We start from the raw sequence: 26661 nt of genomic DNA, 5'->3' as shown, positions 1-26661 counted from the left end.
CCTTGTTGAATGAGTGGAGAAGGGTATTCCTGCACAACCCGAGGCTGCAGGAACATACTGTTGAATGAGTGACTCCTAGCAGGCTTCTGATTGGTTAACGCGGCGCGAATTGACGCCAAAGTTCAAATTTTTCAACTCGGGCGGCAGACGCGAATTCGCGTCAAACGCTAAATGCACAAAAAGCACCATTCGCGCTTAACGCGCGTTTCGCGCGTCAATTCGCGTCATTCGCGCGAACTAGACGCGCGAATGAGGCGAATTCGCGTCTTCCGCGCCGCGCTTAACGCCCCATTCGCGCCGCGAGACCTCCAGACGCGCGTAAACACGCCTTTGCATTGACTTAACATTGAAATCATTCGCGCCAGACGCTCTATTCGCGTTTGGTGTGAACACAGCATAAAACTGCAATTCATTGACTGGCCGCTTGAGGCTGGCTGCAAAAGAAAGTCAATCCCATAGACCCCCCATGTTAAAATGCCCAACTTTACAGCAGAAAAAACATGTTTTCAGCCTGGTGCAAAAAATGATCTTGGTCTATATAGCTAATTTTGCCCTTCATGACAACTGTGAGGGGGGTGAATTTTTTTATAACTCATCTGTTTAAATTATATTAAGCTTTAAAGTTCTGCATAATTAAGGGCATGGCCACTTGAGTGACAGGTGAATTGCCACTGCTGTCACAGCTTTCGCGCTGGGTGGGCGTGGCTTCAGCAACCAGCTCCCGCCCTTTTGCCCATTTGCGATTGTCCGGGGAAGTCGCACGGTGATGCGCTGCCAAGATGGCGACGGCTCGCTCTGCACACTTTAGGCTTCAAAAACTCTCTTCAGGAGTCTACGGGTGACGTCACGGACACTACGTCCATGTTTTTATACGGTTTATGGTTGTAACCACTGATCTATAATAGAGGACCGGATTGCTCATGATGACATAAAAGTGATGCCACCTTGCCGCCATATTAATATTCCCTAGTATTTTCATACTTTCTACTGAATTAATAGGAAATCATACGATTTTAATGAGATAACTTTTTTTCTCATTTTAAACTTTTTTTTTTTTTTTTAATTGTAAAAAAAAAAATGTATATGAAGTATCCTTGTGCTTTCTTACAGTGCAAACGTCCTAAGCATGTAAATGGGCTTTGTTTAATATCATAATTCGCCTTGTACAGTTATTCACTGTTTATGTAATTACGTTGTGTTAATATTGTTATCCATACAGTAAGCTTACTGCAAATGTTTCACCAATGATTCTGTTAAAGGGATAGTTCAGCCAAAAATTAAAATTCCCATTAATGACTCACCCTCAAGTCGATTTGATGGAAAACCATGCATAGGTTTTTTTTTTTTTTTTTTTAATTTTTTAATTTTTTTTTTTTTTTTTTTTTTTTTTTGTCCAAGGTTTTTTTAGGTGAAGTAGTTTTTTTTTTATTGTATAAAAATAGAATTGGAATTAATTTAGATACTAATTATACACTATTTGCTTAAAGTTGTCTTGTGTTTGATGTGAAATAAATCCAGTAGTTTAAGATTATTTTAAGTTTGTACAACTCATTCATCCCGCGAGAAGACTTGTACTGGCAAATGATGACTTCTCACTGGTGATACCAGATGGTTTTAGAGGACAATTACTCCTCGTCGCTTCCTGTCATTTCAAAGAATAGTGCAACGGAGAACACGAGTATAAAATTATCTCAATGAATATGCACAGTTGTTACAGTGCAAACTTCAAAACCCAGTGTGACGAGTGGGGCGGGGACGAGGGATGTGGGAACGAGCGAGGCCGGTGGAGTAATTGGGAAATGAGCGACACCTGTGACCCACCACCGGTCTTGAGTCCCACAGAGGAGATGGAAACCATGATCAGCAGCGCAGCGATTGGCTGGTGGCAAGACGGCAATGTAATGACCTCATATAATTTAAAATGACACCTGATGAAAACTTTGACAAATTTCTGGACTAAGGAAACAGCCAAGCAAACAAAACTACATAAATGTTATAATAGATACATGAAACAGATAATAGATACATGTTTTTATTTTATTAGAATTGTTTTCATGATTCCCAATTATTTAGATTCGTAATTTATAATAGTTGTGCAGTCTTTACATGTTTATTTCAATGTAGAAATTATTCATTTCATTTTATATTTGGACAGATTTGTTACGTGACCGCATTAATGAAAGTTTCTTAAGGGTCAAGATCATGTTATCTGCATCTCCTGCACTCCATCAAGCCACTCTTATAATAGCAGTCATCACTCAAAATAATGCACAACTCTATTTTCTGTATAGCATGTGTGTAAGACTCTAATACAATTATGAAGTAAAAATTTTATGACAAATATTTCAGTGAGTAAAACTGGCTTTGTCTATAGGCTGCTATGGACTACACAGCATTTTTTTAATGATTATTATTTTAAATTATTGTCCCTGGATCAATACGATACTCTTGTAATAAAGTAGCGGTGGTAGCAGACATATTTTGAGTATCAGTTCTGGTTGAAAAGAAGCGATTTAATCCTGTTTACATGAAATAAGCCTGCTCCCAAGCAGGTTTAAGCTTACGGACCTGTTGCTATGACAGCAGCTCCGGGACGAGCTTTGAAGAACCAAATGATCCAAGATCACGCCAAATCGTCAACATTCAAATCCAGCCAACTGAGTTAGCGACGTACGAAGAACATGCCCCTGGGCTTTATTTTATGTTTTGCTTTTTATTTGTCCACAGCAGTCATCCGTGAGGTGCTGATGCGCTGTTTTGTGTTTATTTTGTATTATTAAATTTTCGTTTGATTGTCCGCTGGTTCCTGATGATAAGGAAGTTTTAATATTATTACACACAGGAAATAATTTATTACAAATTATTCTGATTTCTTGGATGCATTTTTAGAATACTTCTCCCATCAACTGGTCACAATGCACAACACCACCACAGACTCATGTAAACAAGTTGGATGAGAAGTGCTTAATCTCTGACAGCAGGTGTTGCTGAACAGCAGAAATGCAGCCATTACCCTGGAAACCCCAGAAATAATGCAGCTGCAGCGCTACTTTCTGAAACCAATTTAAATGATTTAAACAGCCATTCAGATTTGTGTATTCACTATGGTGCTCATCATAGCGCCAAATATTTAGACTTAATAGGCTATTTATTTCCAGTCATTTTTACGTTTTAATCTGGGCTACAAACATGGCCTACATTTGTTTGAAATTCTTTGTTTTGATTATTTATTGTTCAGTCACACTTTACATGAAGGCTCCATTAGAATACATTAGTTAATTTGTTAGTAATACCTAAACTGCCCATGAAAAATTATTCTAAACCTTAATCAATCTTAGTTCATTTCAATATTTAATAACATGCTTTTAAAATCTAAAGTTGCTACGGTGTTATTTTATAAACTCGAGCTAACGAGAACCAACAGCTGTATTTTTTAACAAAGATTGATAACTTCTGTAGCAAACGTAGCCATTGCTCATTGTTAATGTGAGTGCATTAAGGCTAACTAATGAGATCTTATTGTAAAGTGTTACCTATTGGTCTTTCTTTTGCACTTTAATCTGTGGGAAATTATTTTACTTTATACATTTTTTTTGTATATTGCTTTATTGTATTTGAAAAGTTCAGTTTATTTTTGTTATACGAAAAAAGCTATTAAACATTTTATACTTTGACAACACTTTTTTTTCAACTGTTTCAATACTGTGATAAAACCATTAGCAATTAATCACAACATGAAAATCCAACTACACCAACATTTTCACATTTGTGATACTTTTTAATGTCATTTTAAAGTTTATTGCTATGGTAGCCAACATACTCATATTTCATAAAGCTAGCTTTTTTTATGTTAGCATATTCATCAGACAATAATAACACTATTTGGAATGATATAAAATCACCAGAATTTGAACTCCGGGTGAAAATAAATGAGAACAAAGGAGTTGTGTTGGGCTATTTTTATTCCATAGCAGTCTCTTTACAGTCAAGACAATCATAAAAATAGACTTGTGTGATTATAATTATAGCGCTTCTATTTAATTGAGCTCTGTCTGTTTTGCATGCAAGCGTGAGGGGGTGCTTGTTCATCGAAGTTTAGCGGAGAATCCCAGAACAGAAAGCTCATGCACTTCTGACAGAAAAATGTAAATATTTCCAGGGCTTTCTAACATTTACAGATGGAGGATATACTTGTGATATGTAGGTTATGCATTCAGGAAGATTGCACATCTCAAACGCATTAAACAGTGGGAGTAGCCTGTGTCTTTCTGTCTGAGCATATGACGTGACGGGCTGAGCCGCGTAAACCACTATAACGAAACCATAAACTTATCAGTCTTATCAGTTTTTAAAGGCCTTAATATGAAGCCTGTCACATGTTGAGAACAAATTGGATTAAGCACTTTATCTGTAGCAGCTCAGTCTGTGTCCTCGCTATACTTTCAGATTCACTCATATCAAATTACCGTATATCGATATAAACGGTATTGCCTCCTATTGAATTGCTTATGAAGAAAATATAGATATATTGTACAAACTTGATATACTGCCCAGCACTGTGCTAGCCTTTGCAAATAAACACTCCGCTATTAGTACAAGCCCATTACCTTTACAGAAAATGCACTCGGTTTAAAAGTTAATTCCAGCGGTTAATCCCTAGCGTTTTTTTCAATATAGGGTGGTTGTGTACACGCACTATCACACATTAATATCCAAGCAACATGTGAAGGTGAAATTTGCATAATAGGTCCACTTTAAGTAAAACACTGGGGCAAAACAATGGTTTCTCCGTTGGCCAGTGACATAATATAAGCATTTGTTTTTTAATACATGCTTGTTTTGAAATGGGCTGGGCAGGTTATATGACACGTGCTGTTTTCTGTGCTGCGGAACACACACATTGCGCATCCGCAAAAGCCACCTCTTATATATGCAAACACTGGACTGAGCTATAAATTCCAATCGAAAAATCTGACTTTTCCAGGTTTTAAGTGCTATAATCAGGTCCTTAGTGCATCTACCAACCAAGGAAACTTTTTTTTTTGGTAAGCCTTTTTCTGCAAGTGTCCGAGAAAATGAGCACGTCTGATCTAGCTCCCTTGGTGACGTGGCAAAGGGATCTCATTATAATATTACTGCTAGGGGTGTGAAGAGACACTTATCCCATGAGACGAGACACGACTGGGTTCACGAGAACGAGAAGAGACGAGATGAGATTTTTTTTTTTACTTAAGAAAAAAAAAATCCTCAATGATGAAACGGAGAGAGAGAAATTATAGTTGTTCCGATTCCTATACTAGTGTTGGGAACTCAGAAACAAAGACCAGGAGACTCATGGGTAATCTTCAGCAGGATTCTTTATTGAGAACGCTCTGTGTGGCCTTGCAGTCATCAAAAGTCTAACTTGTCCTTAAGACATTGTAGTTTTTATACATTCAAGTGGGAGGGATCCATAAAGTAGAGGTGGAGACCATTTTAACAAAGCATGCAATGCAATCTGGAAATTGCCAGACACTGGCATCTTCCCAGCCTTGATCTCATCAGCATAACGGTGTCATTTAAATACAGAGGTGCCTGACAGTATCGCTGATACCTTCACATTATCATAGAGACAAAAGGCACAGCTGTGTCTTGAGCTTAAAAAGCCAAATGGCAAGGAAGAGCACAAAGACAAAAGGACATTATCTCAGACACCTGATTTTCCTGATTTACCTCAAAATGTGTATCAAAACATTTTCAGTTCATATGCTATTACATTGGAACCTAGATTTGATTCAAAATACTATTTAAACATTACTCCTGCAAATTCTACATCTCTGTGGGTGACGGGTGCAGATGCGCGGGAGCTCGCTGTTTTGTAGTTTCTGCTGTGTGTCATATGAGGACACGAACGCATAAACCGTCACTTCATGAGAATTTACCATTTAATTTGAGAAAAGATGGTCATATAAACGCAGACACTCAAAGATCTTCATGGCAACCCATCAAAATAAATGTTCGGTTTAACGTGAGTAAATTGACTATATTAAGCTACTGTTGTAGCCTACAGTAGATTTAGCGATGTCTCTTATGTAGTAATAATAATACATGCCTATTATTATTATTATTATTATTATTATTATTATTATTATTATTAATAATAATAATGCATAGACTGTTGCTTGTTTTATACTTTTGTTGTAAAGAGATTATCTGATTAATAAATCATTTTTATATTCCTAGGCTTATTTGTTTCAGTTTTTTATACAGTTATATTAGATTTTGTTAGATTGTGTTAGATTTTTGACTGCATTTGAAGTTCTTTTTTGCTTAAGAAAATAAATATTATTGTCAAATTCATGTCAGATAATAAAAATTCACTATTAGGGATGCACCGAAATGAAAATTCTTGGCCAAAACCGAAAACGAGGAAACCAAGGCCGAAACACCGAAAGAAATTATGCCAATTATTAGTACCATTGCATTTATGGCTATGACTGTACTTAATTTACTAAAATCAAGGCATTGCAACTGCATAAATATTAAAGTTTCAAAGAATAAATCAATTACAAATTATGCAAATATTTATTTAGCATTGCAACAATGCACAGTTTAAACTAAAATTCAAACTAAAATGTTTAACTTGACCCCACTCGTGTAGCCTACATTAACAGTGTATTGGCCTGCAGAAAGGTTTTAAAATTAAATGTTCTCTCATAAAAACAAAGTGCATTTAGGTCAAGTGCATACTACTACAAGAAAGTGCATTACTTCTCCATAGGCAAGAAGGTTATCACTTCTGGGGATGGGGACTTCAGACAGATAACCATCTAGCGGTTGAGCTTGTCATCTGCCTCACATTTGAGAAAGATTTGAGAGAGTATATTTAAATAGGGCCAGGGCATAAATAAACATTTTTATCAAAAAAAAAAAAAAATAATCTAGCAGGAATATGGCTACAATCTGATAGTCACACATAAGAACAGAATAACCTATGTATTTTTATTATTTGAGGCACTTTCAACTTGAGGATTTCATTGAACTTATCAGACAACAAGCTGTATATACGGATACACACCCAGGTATTGAATCAGTACTCTGTATCGGCCGATACCCTGAGCCCAGGTATCGGAATCGTTATCGAGAAGAGAAAAAGGGTATTGGAACATCTAAAAAAAATATTCCTTTTATTTAACTGAAAAACACAAACTGCAAAAAATGTAGGTGCATTTTGAAATCAAATTGTACTTTTATGAAATTAAACATCTATTTTAATACATTTTATGCAGGTAATGAACATGTAAACTTTGCAGAAGGTTTTGCCACAAACTCCACTAACAGAGAAGTAATTGCACAAAATTATATACATAATGATATACATAATAATAAATAATAAAAACCACAAATAATATCCCTTTAAATTAGCAGTCAAGTTTTAAATCAGTCAAGTTTTAGTAAACTGATTTCCACTTTAATAATAATGAAAAAATTTAATTTCTCAACTTTTTAATAGTGTACGTAGATTTTCACGTCAATTTATTAAAAGTTTAACGGAGAATGCATGTTTAGGGCCCTATGAAATTCTCACCATATTTATATTTTTTATTGTTGCCATAATCTGTGTTTTAGCATGTCTAAATATTTGAATGCATGGCACAACTTAATTTATTCATTTTATGTTTTCTTAAAGTAGCCTTTTTTATTTATTTATTTTTTCCAGAAATTGTTGTGTATTTACATTTTTCTGGTTTTAAAATTAATTGATCATTTATTGAAATTTAAGCTAACTTTATTTTTCGGCAAACAAAGGGGTTTTACAATTAAAACATGGAAGAAATGTTGTGTCATTATTCCTTTTTAAAATCATGTTTCATTTTAGTAGTAATTCTATTGTCATTCAAACCAGACTTTTATTTTGACGAGTTGCATTCAATACCTTTACAGTTCCGGGTATGTGATATGACTACTTTATTCAAGGCAAGGCAAGTTTATTTATATAGCACATTTCATACACAATGGTAATTCAAAGTGCTTTACATAAAAGAAAGTAAAATAATCATGAAGAAAAAATAACAAAAATAAAACATTTAAAAACAGTTATAAAATGATTTTACATAATAAATAAATAAAATAAAAACAGTGAAAATATAGTGCAGTCAATTCGGACATTGCACAGTGCTCATTCAATAAATGCACAGCCAAAAAGATGCGTTTTTAGTCTAGATTTAAATTTGACTAGTGTTTTAGCACATCTGATCTCTTCTGGAAGCTGATTCCAACTGCGGGCAGCATAGTAACTAAAGGCAGACTCCCCTTGTTTTGTGTGAACCCTTGGTATTTCTAACTGACTTGATCCTAGTGATCTGAGTGCTCCGTTAGGTTTATATTCAGTGAACATATCTGCAATATATTTCGGTCCTAGATCATTTAGTGACTTGTATACGAGTAAAAGTACTTTAAAATCAATCCTAAATGTAACTGGAAGCCAGTGTAAGGACCTGAGGACTGGTGTGATATGCTCAGATTTTCTGGTTCTAGTAAGAATCCTGGCAGCAGCGTTCTGGATGAGCTGCAGCTGTCTAATGGTCTTTTTGGGAAGGCCAGTGAGGAGCCCATTTCAACCACCCTGCTGGTGATAAAGGCATGAACAAGTTTCTCCAAGTCTTGACTGGAAACAAAACATCTAATTTTTGCAATGTTTTTTAAATGATAGTATGCTGATTTAGTTACTGCTTTGACATGACTACTGAAACTATGGTCTGTTTCCAGAATCACACCAAGATTCCTGACATGATTTTTAGTTGTTTGACCCCTAGAGTCAAGGTATGCATTCACCTTGAACACTTCATCTTTGTTTCCAAATGCAATGACTTCAGTTTTTTTTCCTTTTTTTTAACTGAAGATAGTTCTCGCACATCCAACTATTAATTTCATCAATGCAATTGCAGAGGGAGTCAATGGGGCTGTAGTCATTTGGAGATAAGGCTAGGTAAATCTGGGTATCATCAGCATAGCTGTGGTAGGCAATTTGGTTCTTTCTCATTATTTGACTTAGTGGAAGCATATACAGGCTAAACAAGAGTGGTGCAAGAATTGAGCCTTGTGGGACTCCGCAGGTCATGGACGTCCACTTAGACTTATGCTCTCATAGTCTCACATAACATCTCCCTTCTAAGTATGATCTGAACCATTTGAGTACCATCCCAGAAAGCCCGACCCAGTTTTCCAGTCTCTCTAGTAGTATGTTATGATCGACAGTGTCAAACGCAGCACTGAGATCTAGCAATACCAGCACCGATATTTTGCCAGAGTCACAATTTAAGCGAATATCATTTATTATCTTAATGAGTGCCGTCTCTGTGCTGTGATGTGGTCGAAAACCAGATTGAAAATTGTCCAGGTATCCATTTGAGTTTAAGTATTTGTTCAGCTGATTTAAAAACTACCTTTTCTATAATTTTGTCTATAAAAGGAAGATTAGATATTGGTCTAAAATTGCTCAAAATTGTATCATCAAGATTGGTCTTTTTCAGGAGGGGCTTAACAACTGCAGTTTTTTGGGAGTTTGGAAATGTCCCAGAAAGAAGTGAGGCATTCACAACTTCTAAGAGATCTGCTTTTAAGCAGTCCAGCACACTTTTGAAAAAAGATGTGGGAAGTGTGTCAAGACAACAGCATAGTCTTCTCTTCCGGGTCTTTTGTGAGTGCGTTCACGATGCTGCTGAGGTATGATACTGCTGACACTGTTTGCTGGTGTGCCCAATAACAAAGATAACTTCGGGTGTGTCGTACATTATCATCATTGTCTCATGAATTTACTCACAACAGACCCGGAAGAGAAGACAATGCTGAATGAAGTCGTAATATTTGTTATTTTTGGACCTAAATGCATTTTCGATGCTTCAACAAATTCTAACTGACCCTCTTATGTTACATGGACTACTTAGATTGTTTTTATTACCTTTCTGGACATGGACAGTAGAGCTGTAATCGGGCTATAAAAGTAGGGATACACGATCATGATTTTTCATGGCCGATACCGATTTCCGATTTTTGTTTATCTTTAAGCAACAAACAAGAAAGAAGGAAAGTATGCATAAGCAAGATTATTTGGTATTCAATAGGCCAAACTGGCTTTTGGTTATTGAAAACAATAACCGTAACCATCTGAAATTAACGGCAGTATCTGCACAGTAAGTAGTCTAAATTCAATACAAACACAGATGGTACAGACATATCAGCATTTAGCTTTTGTTTTTGAATTGGGTTGAAACTACATAGAACTGGCCTTAAATTAAAAGATGAACTGTAACGATGTGAAATTAAAGGCAACAACTGCATAGTTCTACAGTCCAAACAACACAATCAACACACATTCAATAACATGTTTCTTAATCAGCTTAATCATTTAGTATTTGTTTTAGTTTTTAAATTTGGTTTAAAAAAAAAAAAAAAAAAAACAGTATGCTATAGAAGTAAATTATTCCAAAATGTTAAAATCAAATAATGTTGGTCCGAATAAAACACAGATTTCACAGAAACACAGTTTCATTCGTCCAAAAAAAAAAAAAAATAAAAAAAAAAAAATTAGGGTAATGATTAACTTTTTTTTTTTTTTTACTTGAGCCAATAAAAAAAAAAAACTTGTCTCCAGTTAAAAAATTATATAGATGTGAATCATTACCCATACATGTTTTAAATGGATGAATGAAATACTGTTTTCACCGAGCTACAGCAGGTGATTTTTAAATCAAATTAAGTTTTATTTTTTAGGTAAAATAAAAATAATCATATACAGAACTGACGTTCATGCTACTTCTGTCTTTTCAAACGTGTATGCAGGTTCTACTTTAGGAAAAAGTTTTGTCAGTCCGTTTCGTTTCTCATCCAACACGTGAGAAGTTGATCTGAACATCTCTTCACGGTCTACTCGTGTTCAGGGCGTGGACCGGTACAGTATACGCTCGCGCAGCTTTAGTGCGTGCAGGGAAGGCTCTTATTTTGTGCGAAAGTACACCAACGGCTGATCGCTTCCTGCTATCTGTGCCTCAGACATGAAACTCTGCATTTCCAGTACTGATCGGCTGCCCGTGTCCTGCGCACAGATTTCGAAATACTTCCACACAAATGACATGATAGCGAATGATTTCAATGTAGTCTGTGAATGCAGCCACACTTCCGGAAAAATCGACCAGAAAAAGACCAAAAACCGGCCGATTGCCGATCGCGTATTTTAAGCAAAAACCGTCCGGTTCTGATTTATGGCCGGTCAACCGGTGCATCCCTACATAAAAGTTAGACCCGACATGACCCGAGCCCGACAAGTACATTTTGTTTGTCAGCTTTTTAGCCCGAACCCGTTTACAGCCCAACATTATTCAAATTTGCGCATACACAACTCTTTTGCCTTTTGTCAAGAATGAGTCATTTATAAATGTTTTTTTTAACATAATTGATTCATAAATAACGTAGACTAGACCACTTGGAAGTTGTAATAAAGAAATAAAATAAGTCCTCTGTGACATTTTAACATCTCGGCACTCTAAATAGACATAGGCTCATTTAGCCTATAAATAGACCAATGCACCAATAAATACAAGTCTTTTTTTAACTGATTAAATTAAGATACATTTTAAATTAGGATGGGTATTTGACTATCGAAATTAAGATAAATGCTCCTCCAGATTTGCTTCACCACTAGCAGCTGACATTTAATAAGATTAATGCCAACATTAGTGTAAATACTCTGTCCACATTATACATTTAAGACTCAATGAATATTTAGTTATCATTTGAAAAATCTTTTCTCACAGAGATTAGACTAAGCATACATGTTTTTGTGGAGGAAAATTTAATCCACTGTAGATTGCTTCAGCGCTTTCCTGATGGTGCGTCATTATTCTCATTATAAACATGATCTAAACTTTTCCACACCTCAGGCTTCTGTTAGACCTACTCAGCATCCATTTTCGCATCTTTCTCGCGCTAATCGAAACACATGACATGACATCACATGCGACACTGTAGCTGACGGCTGCATGGTAACGACTATGCTGCCTCTGTCACCCAGATGCCCTGCTGTGGAGGAGCTGTAGCTGGAATCGAACAATGTACTGGACTCCCTGAGATAATTGCATACAAAGTCATACCTACAGCCCTTTTCTTACTGTCCTCAATTAAAGTTTGGATGGGTCTCTAATTCTGAAAACTTGTCAACCTAACTATTTCCCTGCATTTATCACATGTGAATCCCTCATTGCCAACAGAGAGAGCTAAGCCATACATATGGCAAGCAGTGCAAAAACAATAGCAGAAGTAGCTATTACTCAGGTTGATTGAAGAATGATTCTGACTTACCTACGTTGATGAAAAAATGGTGCGAGAGAGAAAAGACGTAATAGACCCAAATAGAAACGTAAAAAAAAAAAAAAATTCAGTTAATGTCTAAAATACATTCAAACACCGTTATCTTGTTTAATTCTAATTACTAAAGTTATATCATTAATAATTGATTATCTCAGTGGTGTGAATCGTTTTGTTTACTTTGTGGTTATGAGACGCGTCCCTCTCATGATAAATTGCTTTACAGATCTATCGCTTTTGCTGCTCAGAAATATTCACGAAATCATGCAGAACATCACAACACAGAAGATCTGCACTCCGGCGTGGTTAGCACTCACAGTCACTGATCTATATATAACTAAACTGCGCTCTTGCCCACCTCTTCCAACAGAGCCTGGGACTGCTAAACAGAATGATCACACTAGAAAAAAAATTAAACAAGCTTTGGGGGTCAAACATGCTCCGGCACGGTTAGGATTGCCTAGTGTGAGCACACCCTAATTATTTTCCCGCATTCCGCACACACTTGCCCATCAAGTGTCCCCCACGATTGTGCAGCTTTCTAAAAGGAAGGTGCCTGTTATAATGTTATGATCGAGGCTCTGGAGTCTGAGCATAACTTGTTTTTCTATAACAAACTATCAAATATTTTCTATAAAAACTATGTCCTGGCCAGTCCATAGAGGGTTTGTGAGCACAGAACGCTGTTTAGAGTCCCAGCCTCAGAGGAGACAAGAGAGCAGAGGATTTATTGATTCGTTTACTATATATTGCTGCTGCCACACAGATCTAAAATCAATTTATTTAGCAATTTATTTCCCAGCTGTTTACCTTCACAGACATGCATAGACTGTTTTTGTAGCTCGTGTGTTTTTTTTTAACATAAAATTGTGTGTAATTGAGAACTTAGTTTAGTACTCACTAGGGATAGGGACACTATTTTATGTATTGCCCTGTATTTTACTGTATTATGCTGGTATCAAATTTTCCTGTTGCGGTTAATTGATGCTTTTATCACGGTATACGGTATTATCACGGTATTGACCTTTTGTTTTTAAAAAGTGGTCATAATACAGTATAACAGGTTAAATAACTTTTTTTTCTTATAACAAAAATAACTAAATTTTTAAAACAAAGCATTACAGAAAAATATATAAGTTAACTGTTTTACACATTAAAGTGCAAAAGAACTATAAAAGCCAATAGGTATCACTTTACAATAAGACCTCATTAGTTAACCTTAGTTAATGCATTAACATTCAAAGCAAAGTAAGTTTATTTATATAGCACATTTCGTACACAATGGCAATTCAAAAAGAAAGTTAGTCATGAAGAAATATACTCACAAAACTAAAACATGCAATTTAAGAACTTGAAAATGATAAAAAAAATACTTAATCAATTTAAGACAGTTTAAAAATAGAAAATGATTTTACATAATACAGTGCAATATATAAAATATAGTGTAATCAGTGCTCATTCAATAAATGCACAGCTAAACATTCTAACAGATAATCGATTAATCTGTTGATTATTTTTACGATTAATCGGTTTATGTACTTATATTTTAGTTTTGCCCATTTTTTTCCCCAAGTAAATTATTAATAAAGGGTCTTTATCATCCAGCATAGATTTTTAAGAGATTTTAACCATTTTGCATTGTCATATCCTCATCAAAAATATACCTGGAGTTGTTTTATGTGTTAGTAATTAATCCTTTGTCGAACTCTTCTGCAATCAAAACACTGACCCATACTTTAGCAAATTTCACAAGGAGATTTCAAATAATTTTTTCACCATGGCAGTCCTTAGAGCATCTAAAGTAGTTTAACATCCTGAACAAAGCTTAAGGAATCTTTCAGAACACATTTTCACAAAGAATTAGGATAAAACAGAAAAATTGCAGTACATTGCATTTTATTATTTACTGGGAAACAGCTTTATAGCTTATGCTGTGAAATTGTAAACAATCCTTCGAAAAAAGTGCCAATGTCATGAAACCTGAATGGAACTCACATTTTAAAGTAAAATCCATCAGAAGGTTGTCCAGAAAAAAAAAAAATTGGACACACAAAAAACCTGCTGTGTGAAAAAGAGCAGTGAATTAGAAAAAAAGTGCATTTCAAATATATTTAAACATTTACCTCTCTCAGTCAGTAATAATTAGGCTGCAAGACTGAATTATGAACTGGTAATCGACAAACTGATCACCGAACATGTTTGTAAAGCTTTAAATGTTAACTGTTAAAAAGCAATGTTATCAGCTTTTATGACAAAAGAATTTGCCAACAACATTGTACTGGAGAATCTGCACAAATAACAGTCTAGGGGCCGTTCACATATCGAGTCTAAAAACACGTGAAAAACGCTAGGTGCGCCGCTTTCTCCTTTCCAAAACACTCGGGCAGTTGCGCCTTGAGGCATCTGCCTTTGCTAAGCAATCATGACGTGCTCTCTCCATGAAGACAGGGAAATTTCAGCAAAGGCTAAATGGATTTGCAGCTCTAAAAATCGCTTGCAGTGGCTCTGCTACTAAATTTATTTCAAAATGGCAATCCATATATTATCAACTATGATCAGCTGTTCCTTAATCTTGGCTGAGCTTTCGATGTTGTTAGGGGAAAGGATGAAGCTGATTGGTTAGTTCTTGTCACATGACCCGCGGTGCGCTTGCGGATATCTGAAAAGTTGAGATGTTTTTAACTCGATGCTGTGCGGACGCGCCTGGGAAAAATGGGCGTGTCGCGACCACGTCGCTTCCATTATGAGCGTGCATACCGCGCGCCTACATTTGAAAATAACGAACTTGAGCGTACAAAAGACGCGATATGTGAACGGCCCCATAAACCGTTCAGTAGAACAGAGTTTACAGGTTACTCTTCTTTTTTGAAGGCTCAAAATAAAGTACTCCCACATCCCGCTGAATGCTGCAGAGACACTGTTCAGGAATCACGTGACATAAAACGAGGCCAGCTATTGGCTATTCGCTACTTCTGCTAGTGTACTGGCTGAGTAAAACCTCCGGTGGCTCATTACTGCCACACTTTGGTCACCGCTGATTTGAAATATGCACGAAATGAGCCGCTTACGGCAAATTAAAGATATTTAGCAACTAATCGATGACTACATTAGTTGACAACTATTTTAATAATCGATTAAATCAATTAGTTGTTTCAGCTCTACTATAGAAGTTATTAATATTTGATAAAAAATATTAGTCTTAGTTCATGTTAGCTCATTAAAGGGGGGGGGGGGGGGGGTGAAATGCTCATTTTCACTCAATATCCTGTTAATCTTGAGTACCTATAGAGTAGTACTGCATCCTTCATAACTCCAAAAAGTCTTTGGTTTTATTATATTTATGAGAAAGATAGTCTGTACCGATTTTTCCCGGAAAAACACGAGCGGCTGGAGGCGTGACTTGTGGGCGGAGCTAAAGAATAACGAGCGTGAGTAGGCTTTTGCGTTGAAAGCTGGAAGCTGTGACATTACCGTGAGGAAAAAAACATCATCCAAAACAAACCATGGCTAACAGTCAGATTCAGACGTATATTTATGATCCAGAATCAGATCCAGAGGCTGAAATTTATCAAGATCAGCAGCAGCAACGACTACATCAGGACGTCTCTATGTAGTATGTATTGAAACTGTATATATTTGCTTAGCGGTTTTGGAAAAGGACTAAGTTCCACTTTGTCGTCTTTTTTTTTTTTTTTTTTTTTTTAAAGGTGTTCATGTGGAAAGTGCAGTTTGATGACAAAATCGCATGTTGTTTACTTGATTGCTTACGCGCCGATAGCTAAGTTAACGTCACAGAGATATTTGAAGCAGTTTTACTCACCGCCTGCGGTTCCAACACACGATCGTGACCCTTTTTCGTTGGGACTGCATTATCCTTAAGAAATAAACGATACGCAAATCCAGCGTCAAACTGGGCCTTGTTTGTAAAACAAGCATCTTCGAAATGCAGGGAACAAACAAAAGCACTTGCACAACTCCGTTGATGCTCTGTAAAAATAAACTCCATCCACTGGTCCCTTAATGCTGTTTTTTTGGTAATCTGTGCAGGGTTGTCTTGCCCTGGCAACAAAACAAAAACACACTTTTGTGACATTTCGGTCTCTCGCTCTGATCACTGAATGTCTCTGCTATACGGGAGCGCGCGCTCTTCCGGGAGAAGTGCCCTTAGGACCCATATAAGGAAATTCCGCTCCATCTAACGTCACACAGACCAATACTCGAAAAAAAAACTTTCCGAAACTTGTGACAAACCGGAAGGAGTATTTTTGGAACAAACGTACAACTTAATTTTTGAAACTTTGTCCATGTTTAGCATGGAAATCCAACTCTTTAACAGTGTAAAAAAACTCAGTATGCATGAAATAGCATTTCACCCCCCCTTTAACCTGTTAGCCAGCACTCCCCATTATGGGACTCACAGATGAAAGTGCTCTACCAAACTTATAATTGTAATGGTTTCCTACTTCAGTGTGTTACAAACATAATTGTGGTGTCTTTAGAAAGAAGACCCTTTGGGCTTCACTTTTCATCAACCAGATTTGATAATGCTCAAAAATATTAAAAGTTATAGACACTGAAGTGCCTTGAATTATTTTTACCACTCTTAAATATTTTTTTATTTGATATAAAAATACATGAAATGAGTCCTGGAGCAATCTAGAAAAGTCATGGGTTGAAAGCCACATGTCTCATGAGTTTCTATTTCAAATCTGAATAAAATATAATGAAAAATTAGACTCCTGCAATTTTTTATGAGACTATGTCTACACCCCCCACCCCCCAAATATAAGAAAATATATTCCCCAATAATATTTAAGGCTTCTACAAACTATTTAGTCAGTAAACATACCACTGCATAGCTTTTTTTTTTTTTTTTTTAATTATAAAACACTAGACAGAAACTTAGACATCATATAAGTGATTTATTTGAGCACTAGAAAAATACAATAAGAATAATTGAATATAATAAAATAAGAATAATAAGAAAAATAAAAAATAAAAGATTTACCTTTGTTATTCAATTACAGAACATCCTGAGCACCATTGCTATAAATGCATCTTTTACAATGAATTACAATGCAAATAAGTGCTGATGTGCTGATGGCCACTTATACAGATGGTAATAATGCAAATGTGCCAAAGTAAATAATCCACTCTCTCTATTCATATAGACGCGTTCACTTTGAGAAGATAATGATTTCCAATGTACCACCTTTTCTGAAGAATGAGATGTTAGAGAAGGAGCTAGGAAGACACGGAAAACTAGTGTCTCCGATTAAAATGATCCCTATCAGTTCCAAATCTCCACATCTCAAACATGTAATGTCTTTTCGGAGACAAGTACTAATGATCCCTAAAAAGAGTAATGAAGAATTAAACTTGATTTTCAAGTTTAAAGTAGATGATTTTGAATACACCGTGCATGTTACTTCAGAAACAATGAAGTGTTTTGGGTGCGGATCTGTGGGTCACCTAATTCGTTTGTGTCCGGACAAAACAAACCATAGCCAGTTAGCCGCTAATGTAGCGGAGCAGGCATCTGTTAGTGCTGACACTAGTGATGTTCTACCGAAAGATCCACCAGGAAATGTACAAATTGTGCAGGGAGAAGGAAATGAAGTTAACAATCAGGAGAACGAAGTGTTGGAAAACACCGTGAGTAAAAAAAGTGAACAAAGCATGCAGTGATTTGAATGCAGATTTAAATGTGGGTAAAACCGCGACCGGAGTGGCGGAATCTGTGTTGTGTAATGATATTGATGCTATGATTGATAGGGAAGTTGGCAAAATGTCAACTAAGAGGAACAATCTTGAAAACAAAGCAAATTTGCAGCAAGTAACAAAAGTGTCTAAGCTAAATCTAATGTGTGCTTCCTCTCAGTCTGAGGATGGTTTGATGGAAACGCAAGAAAGTGAATATGAGGGAAGTAGTGACACGCAGGTGGATATGGATTGTGCTTACCCTTTCTCTAAGATTCGTTCCTTTTTACAAAGCACAAAAGGATTGAGATCTGTTAAAGTTGGGGACTTTTTCCCCAATCTAAAGTTGTTCCTTGATTCTGTCAGACTGCTTATGAAAAACCCTGAACAAAGTGATCAATGCATTTTTACTGATCAAGAAATTTACCGTCTAAAAAAATTGCTTGTAAAAGTAAGCACAATTGAGTGAGGTTAAAGAATGATGTTTAAGAGATTTATTTTTATTATTTTCCTTTATTTATTTTCAAGTGTTATTTGAAAGCAGCTTTACTTTCAAAATGTGTGAATTCAGACTGTGCTCTTTAAACATTAATGGTGCTAGGGAGGATGCTAAGAGAGTTTCTCTTTTCAATCTGTTCAAGAGTAAGAGGCTAAATGTAATCTTTTTGCAAGAAACATATAGTCCACAGGACAATGAAGCTGTTTGGAGAAAAGAATGGGATGGAGAAATTTTCCTCAGTCACAAGAGTAGTAACAGTGGTGGTGTTGGCATCTTGTTTTCTAGAGACTTTACACCTATCTCTTGTGATATTGATGAAATAATTGAAGGCCGTTTGTTAAAAATACAAGCTGTGTTTGAAAATGTTAAAATAACTTTTTTTAATGTTTATGCTCCAACTTTAGGCACAGAAAGAGCTATTTTTTTCAACACTCTTAACACTGCTATTAATAACTGATACAATGATGGTTACTTTTTTCTGGGTGGTGATTTTAATTGCACGGTCAATGCATCCTTAGAAACCATCAAGAACCTCAGGGACCTAGTAAGAGAGTTTTAACTAGTTTAATTGAAATGCATGATCTGAGTGATGTTTGGAGAGTTTTTATCCTACTCAGCGTCAATATACTTGGACTCATGTCAAAGATATTGTCCTGTCTATGGCTAGGCTTGATAGATTTTGTTTCAAGCATCAAATTAATATTCTTAAAAGTTGCTCAATACATTCAGTGGGAATTTCTGATCATTTTTTTGTAGAAGTCTCAATTTTCATCAAAGATGTGAAATGTAAGAGTGCTTATTGGCACTTTAATGTAACATTACTTTCTGATAAAGTTTTTAAAGAGGCCTTTAATTTTTTCTGGAACAATTATTCAAAGACAAAGTCTTTGAGTATACATCTTTACAACAATGGTGGGACATAGGAAAAATTCAGATTAAACAGCTGTGTATACAGTATTTTCTAAATGTCACAAAGGATATGACTAAATCAGTGGAAGCCCTGGAGAATGAAATAGTGATGCTGCAAGATTTGGCAGATTTCACCGGGAATGGAGAACATATTAAAGCTCTCAAAAAGAAAAAATCCGCTCTGTCAAATCTGTTGGGTTTTTCTGTTAAAGGTGCCCTTGTACGTTCCCGTTTTCGAAACGTGATTAAAATGGATGCACCCTCCCATTCCTTTTTTGGCTTAGAACGCAAAAATGGACAGAAAAGACTCATACACTCTCTGCGGTCCAGCAATGGACAGCTGCTAAAGGAGTCTGAAGAAATCCGTAAGTGCGCAGTGACTTTTTATGAAAAGCTGTTTAATAAAAGAATATCTAGAAAATCCAGAGGTGGCACAGTGCTTTTACGAGAACTTGCCTAAGGTCACTGAGGAAGCTAATGCAGAGCTGAGGGCAAGGATCTCGGCTGAGGAGCTACATACTGCACTACAAAGCCTAGAAAATGGAAAGGCTCCAGGCCTCGATGGACTTCCTGTGGACTTTTACAAAGTTTTTTGGCCTATCATAGGCAAGGACTTGTTGATTGTTCTTAGAGACAGTTTAACCAAAGGACACTTACCACTCAGCTGCAGGACAGGAATACTTACACTCCTCCATAAAAAAGGGGACTTACAAGAAATTAAGAACTGGCGACCCGTGGCTCTGCTCTGCACCGATTATAAACTCTTGTCTAAGGTGTTGGCCATGAGACTTAAAAAAGTGATGGAAGATATTATTCATGTTGATCAAACCTACTGTATACCCAAAAGATTGATATCTGATAATATTTTCCTAATTCGGGATATTTTGGACCTCTCCAGTTCATTAGGCTATGAAATTGGTCTGATTTCAATAGACCAAGAAAAGGCTTTCGAGAGAGCCGAACACCAATATCTGTGGCAAACACTCGAAGCCTTTGGTTTCGACTCTAATCTTACAGCCATGATCAAGGTTTTATATTGTGACATTGAGAGCTTATTAAAAATCAACGGTGGTTTAACCCTCTGGAGTTCTAAGGGTATTTTTGGGGCCTTGAGAAGTTTTGTCATGCCCTGACATTTGTGCTTTTTTCAGTTTCTTATAAATATCTAAATGGGTAAAGTCTAATATCACTGTAATCAGCACAAACTGGGCTATAATAATATGTGAAATGCATGCATGTACATGATTGTATTTTTGAGAAAAAAAATGTTATGCATGGTTAGTGAAAATCTAAAAATGTTAAATCACTTGAATAAGGCAATAAAACACATACATAAAATTGGTTGCCGGAAAAGTTGAGAACTGGAGCTTGTAGCCTAGAATTTTTCTTTCTGAATGATGTGAAAATCATCTTGTTCACTCACTCACAGAAAACAATATATTGATTTAAATTTTCTAAAACACTTTTTGTTGGTAAAAGTCATATGCGAGTAGGCGTCAACTATCATGAATATCATTGTGATTTACACCTGAGAAGACAAAGGCCTGCATAATGAGCTGCATAATGAGCCTCCCATTCAACTGTGCCACTGTGAGGGAGGACTTACAAGAAAGAATGTGAGAACAAAATAAAAGTATATAATTTTATGTTTGTAGTTTATTAAGAATATATTTAATTATCCCACAACATAATTTAATATCCACTTGGGGGAGCAGTTAAACAGTTTATTAGGAACAATCAAAGCTGACTTTCAAATTTTTTGGCATCCTTTCTCTAGTCACACAATCCTTCAGAAATCCTTTTAACAATCTTATTTTCTACCATATAAACCCCATTTATTATCATCATTATTATTATTATTATTATTATTATTAATGTTGAAAAGAGCTGATAATATTTTTCAGTTTTTTTTAGGGGGAATAAATCGAAAGAACTGCATTGTTTTTACATTTGTTAGAGTTATCTCTATTTGTCAGATTTATATTATTTACATCAAGCTTTTGAATGGTATAGTATTGTATATTGTTATTGAAACTTCATAATGTTTCACTTGATTATACATTTAGTCAGGAATTATAGTTTGGAAAAAGTATTTGGAAAAAGTCTAACTAGTAAAATGTTTACACGTTATGTGAAAACTAGTACAAATAAATAAAAAGAGACTTACTCATGTTTATGATCTCTGCTGAATAAAGTGCTTCATTCTTTTTTCTGAGGAAATCCATTTCTCAAATCCTCAACCACATCACATCTTTTTGGGGTGAATTATGTCTTAGTCCTCTCATCGCGAAGCAAACAGTAAAATAAAATAAAAACTTGAAGAATAGTCTTGCTGCTTTTTCTTCTGTGTGGGCGTATTCAAGCCGCGCGCTTCAGTTTGAATCTGAATAGCGCGTTAAGCGCGGGGGCGTGGTCACATTAGATATAATGAGCGGAGATATGAAAAACAGACATTGCGTTGTTTTCATATGGATTACTTTATCTCAGAATATTTGTTTTCGGCAGCACTTGTTTAGTTTAAAAGTAGACATTCCAGGCTTTCTATAGATATCTCTCTCATGTCTCTTCGTTGAGTATTCACGGAGTTACAGTTCATTTTAATGAAATGTTTGTACATGACGATCAGTGGAGACAAAGACTGTAGACAGCGCACCTTGTTTGTTATATTTATTTTATGAGTGCACAAAGGTTTTTTGTTATTATGTCTGTATCCAAAAAAAACTAGACCCTTTACAGATTCGATTGATGTATTGCTCTTATCTGTACGATTAAAACTGAGAGTGTAATTTAAGTTCTTTTCGGGGTTATCAGGTGAAAATGACTCAAAACGCATATATGCGTTAATCGACTCGAAAGGGTTAAGTGCTCTTTTAAGGTCCAAAGAGGGATCAGACAAGGTTGCTCACTTTCTGGAATGCTGTAATCTATTGCTATAGAGCCTCTTTTGCAGAAATTAAGACGGTCCCTTTCTGAAGTTAAGTTAATAATCTATAAAAAGTAAAGAAACCTAACTCTTCCCAAGTAAATTAAGTAATAAATATCAAGTTAGTTTAATGTCAATTCTAGTTAACATACTCTACAATATTTCCTAATCTTACTTAGGATTTAATAGTAAGATTACAGGAGAAATTCCATTTAACTAACAGTGTTATATTGTGTTCTGCAAACATCTTAAATCCTATTATTCTCAACATGGCTTTAATCTGCCATTTTATGCTACGGAGACTTAAACTTCGTGCAATCGGTTTCCACATTTTCTTCAAGTAAAGCGAACATCTTTTTAGTAGCTCAAGTAGCATATAATGCACTTAACACAAGCATGAAATTCTCAACGGTTTAATTTTTTAAACCGGTTTCTACAGAAAATTTAAGAACATCACAATAAAAATATGCTTCTAAAACTCTTGACCTCTTGGCTAGACAACATTCTGCGGTCATGACATTTTCAAAACAGGCACTGTTTGCAAACAGAACCAATTTTTTTTTTTTAATTAAGTAAAATAAAGTAGGCCTTTACAACCCTGAAAAAAACAAGACCTTTTCTACCTGCATGTGGCTTTGGAAATGGAAAAATTGGAAACCTTATTTTAACCAGTTGAAATTAGTGCAAATGAATATTCCAATATGCCTACATCTTAAACACAGTAGCATAGGCATCCAAGGCAGAATGTAAGGAGACACAAGTTTAGCTTAAAAGCTGATTTTTAAGGGTCTGCAGTTTGGGTTTGAGATTTTTCCCTCCCAAAGACAGAAATACCCGCTGAATAAAATCAAATGTGTTCCTCATTGTCTTTGGGTAGTCTAAGTTTAGAGCATAGATCAAAGCAAAAAGAAGACATACAGCATGTGGCAAATTTGGGACATCATCCACGACAATTGTTCCCTCCAGAATGGTTGCCCTTATTACGTCCACGTTGAGGGCATTTGGACGTTTGGCCGGCATTCCTTCATGTAAAATGGTGAGCAGGCCAACATCAACTTCACTGAAGTCTGCGTCTGCATCCACATCCTAAGCAGAAACAAGAAAATAAGAAAAGTGTAAATTTCTTCATTCCAACAATATTTGCTGTTGAGCTAAATTAAAAAGTGCTTTTAAACTTCATTGCGATTGATTCATATTGATGACTAGAGAGGGTATGCAGTGATCTGCATCAAACAATGAAATGTAATCAAGCTTTAAAATTATGATCACCAAAGAGAGATGAAAAGATTTATAGCGTAAGAGTTATAAAACAAAACATTTTGTTTCAAAAGACATCACTGTGCATAAGGGTGAATTATTTTTGGGTGAACTACTCATTTAAATGTAGTTTTCATTCGCCAGAGTAAACTGCATGCCTTCAGAAGACTTGGACTATTACAAAGAAGTTCCATGGATTACTTTTTTAAACTTTAACATTGTTTTTAATTAACATAAAACTGAATAATGCACATTTAGATTTTTATTTTTATTTCATGATTTACTTACACCACAAAGTGTGTGATGCTGATAAAGCCAAAACCAATCTGTGATCAGTTTATTTATATAATTTAATACATTTAAAGGGATAGTTCACCAAAAAATAAAAATTATGTCCTCATATACTCAGGTTGTTACAAATCTGTATACATTTCTTTATACTGCTCACATACTACTATGGTAGTCAATGTTACCCCCCACCCCCCCCACCCCCAAAAAAAAGGGGTTAAAAAATTTCTTCAACATATCTCCCTTTGTTTTCAACCTGAGGGCGAGTAAATGACAATTTTCATTTTTTTTATTTATATTTTTCCAAACATGAGCTATACTCTCATGGAATAAAACAAAATGGCAATTTAAAAATGCAGAAACGCCAATTACATTACTTACAAAGCACGTCCTGAAAAATTCCTCTGGGTCATCCCCCAGGAGGACTGGAAGTCCATGAAGTACTGCGGTGCGAACGTGTTACATCAGATGGCTATGAAAAAGTAGAGACAGGTTGACATGTTATAGGCTGAGGGTAACAATCCTATGCAAATCATAACTCAAAACATAGCATTATACAAGAATACCTTTGAATCAGCTTGTTTTGCAAGATTTCATCAAGTATTCTTCCCTGATTTCCTCCTTTTTTCCGGAAGATTTCAAACAAGCGTGCAGAGTGTGTGTCCAAAGCTGCGTAGAACTCAGATCTCAGATTCCTTCCTGATATACGATTGAATTCTGTAAAGATCGAAGCACAAACATGCGGTGGCTTTTAACATTCAAACATTCAATTCATAAAAATACAAAAAACAAACAGGGTCTTGAAGAGGAAAAGGATACAAACCTGGCTTTCCGTGAAAAGTGCTGGCCACTTTTTCAAGATTTCACAGACAGGAGATTCAGAGTGGATGATTTCTTTCCATCTTAAAGCAAATGTACTGTCCATCTTCTTGCCAATCAGGCTCAAGTTTGGGGGAATCTTCTTCATTTCTTGTACAAGCTCTATTCTTGTGCATTCTTGACTTTCTTCATCTTTCCCATTTGGAAAGTTTGGCAAGAAATTTAATTCAAATCGCCTGGGTTTTTTAATGCCTGACTTTTTTGCCATCGTTGCACACCTCTTTCCCCCTACTGCAACATCACTACAGCCAGATTTACGCAATTTGGATCTGTAGTTGGCCATTTTAAATTTCAGGCTATTTTTCCAGCCGGCTGAGCCTGTTGGGGAGCCCTGTTCAGTCAAACAGGGATGTACTTTGATTAGAGCTGCAGCAACTTGGGCAAAATCTTCATCTCTTGGATATGCCTTAAAGTTGTACATGGCCCCAGCAAGTGCTTCCAGTATGTCATGTTTTATGTCTCTTCCGACATTAAGAGTTGTACCATCTTTAAGAAAAGCAAGGTTTCCCTGACGGAGACGGTACTCAACATTAACAGAGAATTTGGGTATTTCAAAATCATCTGGCCATTCAAGCTGTCGTTCAGCAGACAAATGCTCTGACGTATCAGAATCTGAGAAAAGTACAGTGTTAGCTTGACTTGAGAAGGGAGATGCGTCTAGTGGAATTATTTTCAGTGTTGCCCTGTCTGGCAAGTCATTAATGTCACTGACATTACACAATGCATGGTTAAAATCAGGGTCTTCATATTGGACACTGAATGTGTATGTGAGCTGAAGATTCTCTTGCAGGATCTTTTTCAAGGCATCAACATCAGCTGGTTTTTCAGGAATTATTATTTTTCGGATGTCACTGACGTGAACAATAACGCGAAGTATCATCGACATGGCCAAGTGAAATTCTAAAATGAAAAGAAAGCAGCAGATGTAAAAAAATAAAAATAAAAAATACAATAATACAAAAAAAATTAATTTAGCAGCAGATATAATACTTCAATGTGACATAGAACTGGCCTCTGACATTATAAGCAGCCAAAGGGAAGGGGTCATTTAGTTCAGAAGGCACAACAACTTGCAGCGAATGTAAGCTGCACAATTCATAAGAGCGCAAATGCTCAATGTACCATGCAATCTGAGGTTTGCAGAGGAACATTATGTCAGTGTTGATCGTCAAGATTTTCTCAATCTTCATGAATTCTGGCAAACCTGAACAAGATCCAACTGAAACCACCATGTCTGGACAGTACTTGATTCCATCAATGCAAACACTGGATGAAACTATTACTGTACTGCAACCAGTGTTAATTTCGTTGACTAAATATTTTCATCATTATTTTCGTCACGAATATATTTTTGTGGACGAAAACTAAAACTAAAAAATAAAGTCACTGATGGAGACTAAAACTATGACTAAATTGATTGACATTATCGTCAACGAATAAAGGACGAGACGAAAATAGAATGTGACGAAAATCCAATCAGCAGACGGGAGAGATGCGAGGAATCACCAAAAGAACCGGCAAAACGGAACAGACTGCATGAGAGAAGAGAACCAATCAGAGCCTGACTTATTGAGACGTGAAGCGAAGGTATTCAGTTTTTGACTGAGCTCCCGGGAAGACGGCATTCGAAGAGGTGATATCTAAAAGCGCGACAAATGTCCACAGCTGGGAGAAAAAGAAGGGGAGGCTTGTGGGCTCACGTCACGTGTGACGACGAACAAAACAAAACAAAGTGTCAATGCGGAGCGATCATTCGTGGCAAGAACACAACCAATTTGAAAAGACATTTACAGTCTAGCCACTCTGACATTTTCTCAAAGGTAAATTCACAACGATGTTGAAAAGTACTGTAAAATAGCCCCTT

The 26661-nt window shown here is 36.0% G+C and overlaps 1 protein-coding gene across 1 annotated transcript in view; it reads left to right on the top strand.

Moving 5' to 3' along the window:
* Positions 1 to 26661, top strand: part of cwc25 (CWC25 spliceosome associated protein homolog) — a 68098-nt gene that overhangs the window by 19630 nt on the left and 21807 nt on the right. The window lies entirely within an intron of this gene.

The sequence above is a fragment of the Carassius gibelio genome, chromosome A2 (assembly GCF_023724105.1).
Source record: "Carassius gibelio isolate Cgi1373 ecotype wild population from Czech Republic chromosome A2, carGib1.2-hapl.c, whole genome shotgun sequence".
Classification (NCBI taxonomy): Eukaryota; Metazoa; Chordata; class Actinopteri; order Cypriniformes; family Cyprinidae; genus Carassius; species Carassius gibelio.
This window is presented reverse-complemented; position numbering and strand designations above follow the sequence as displayed.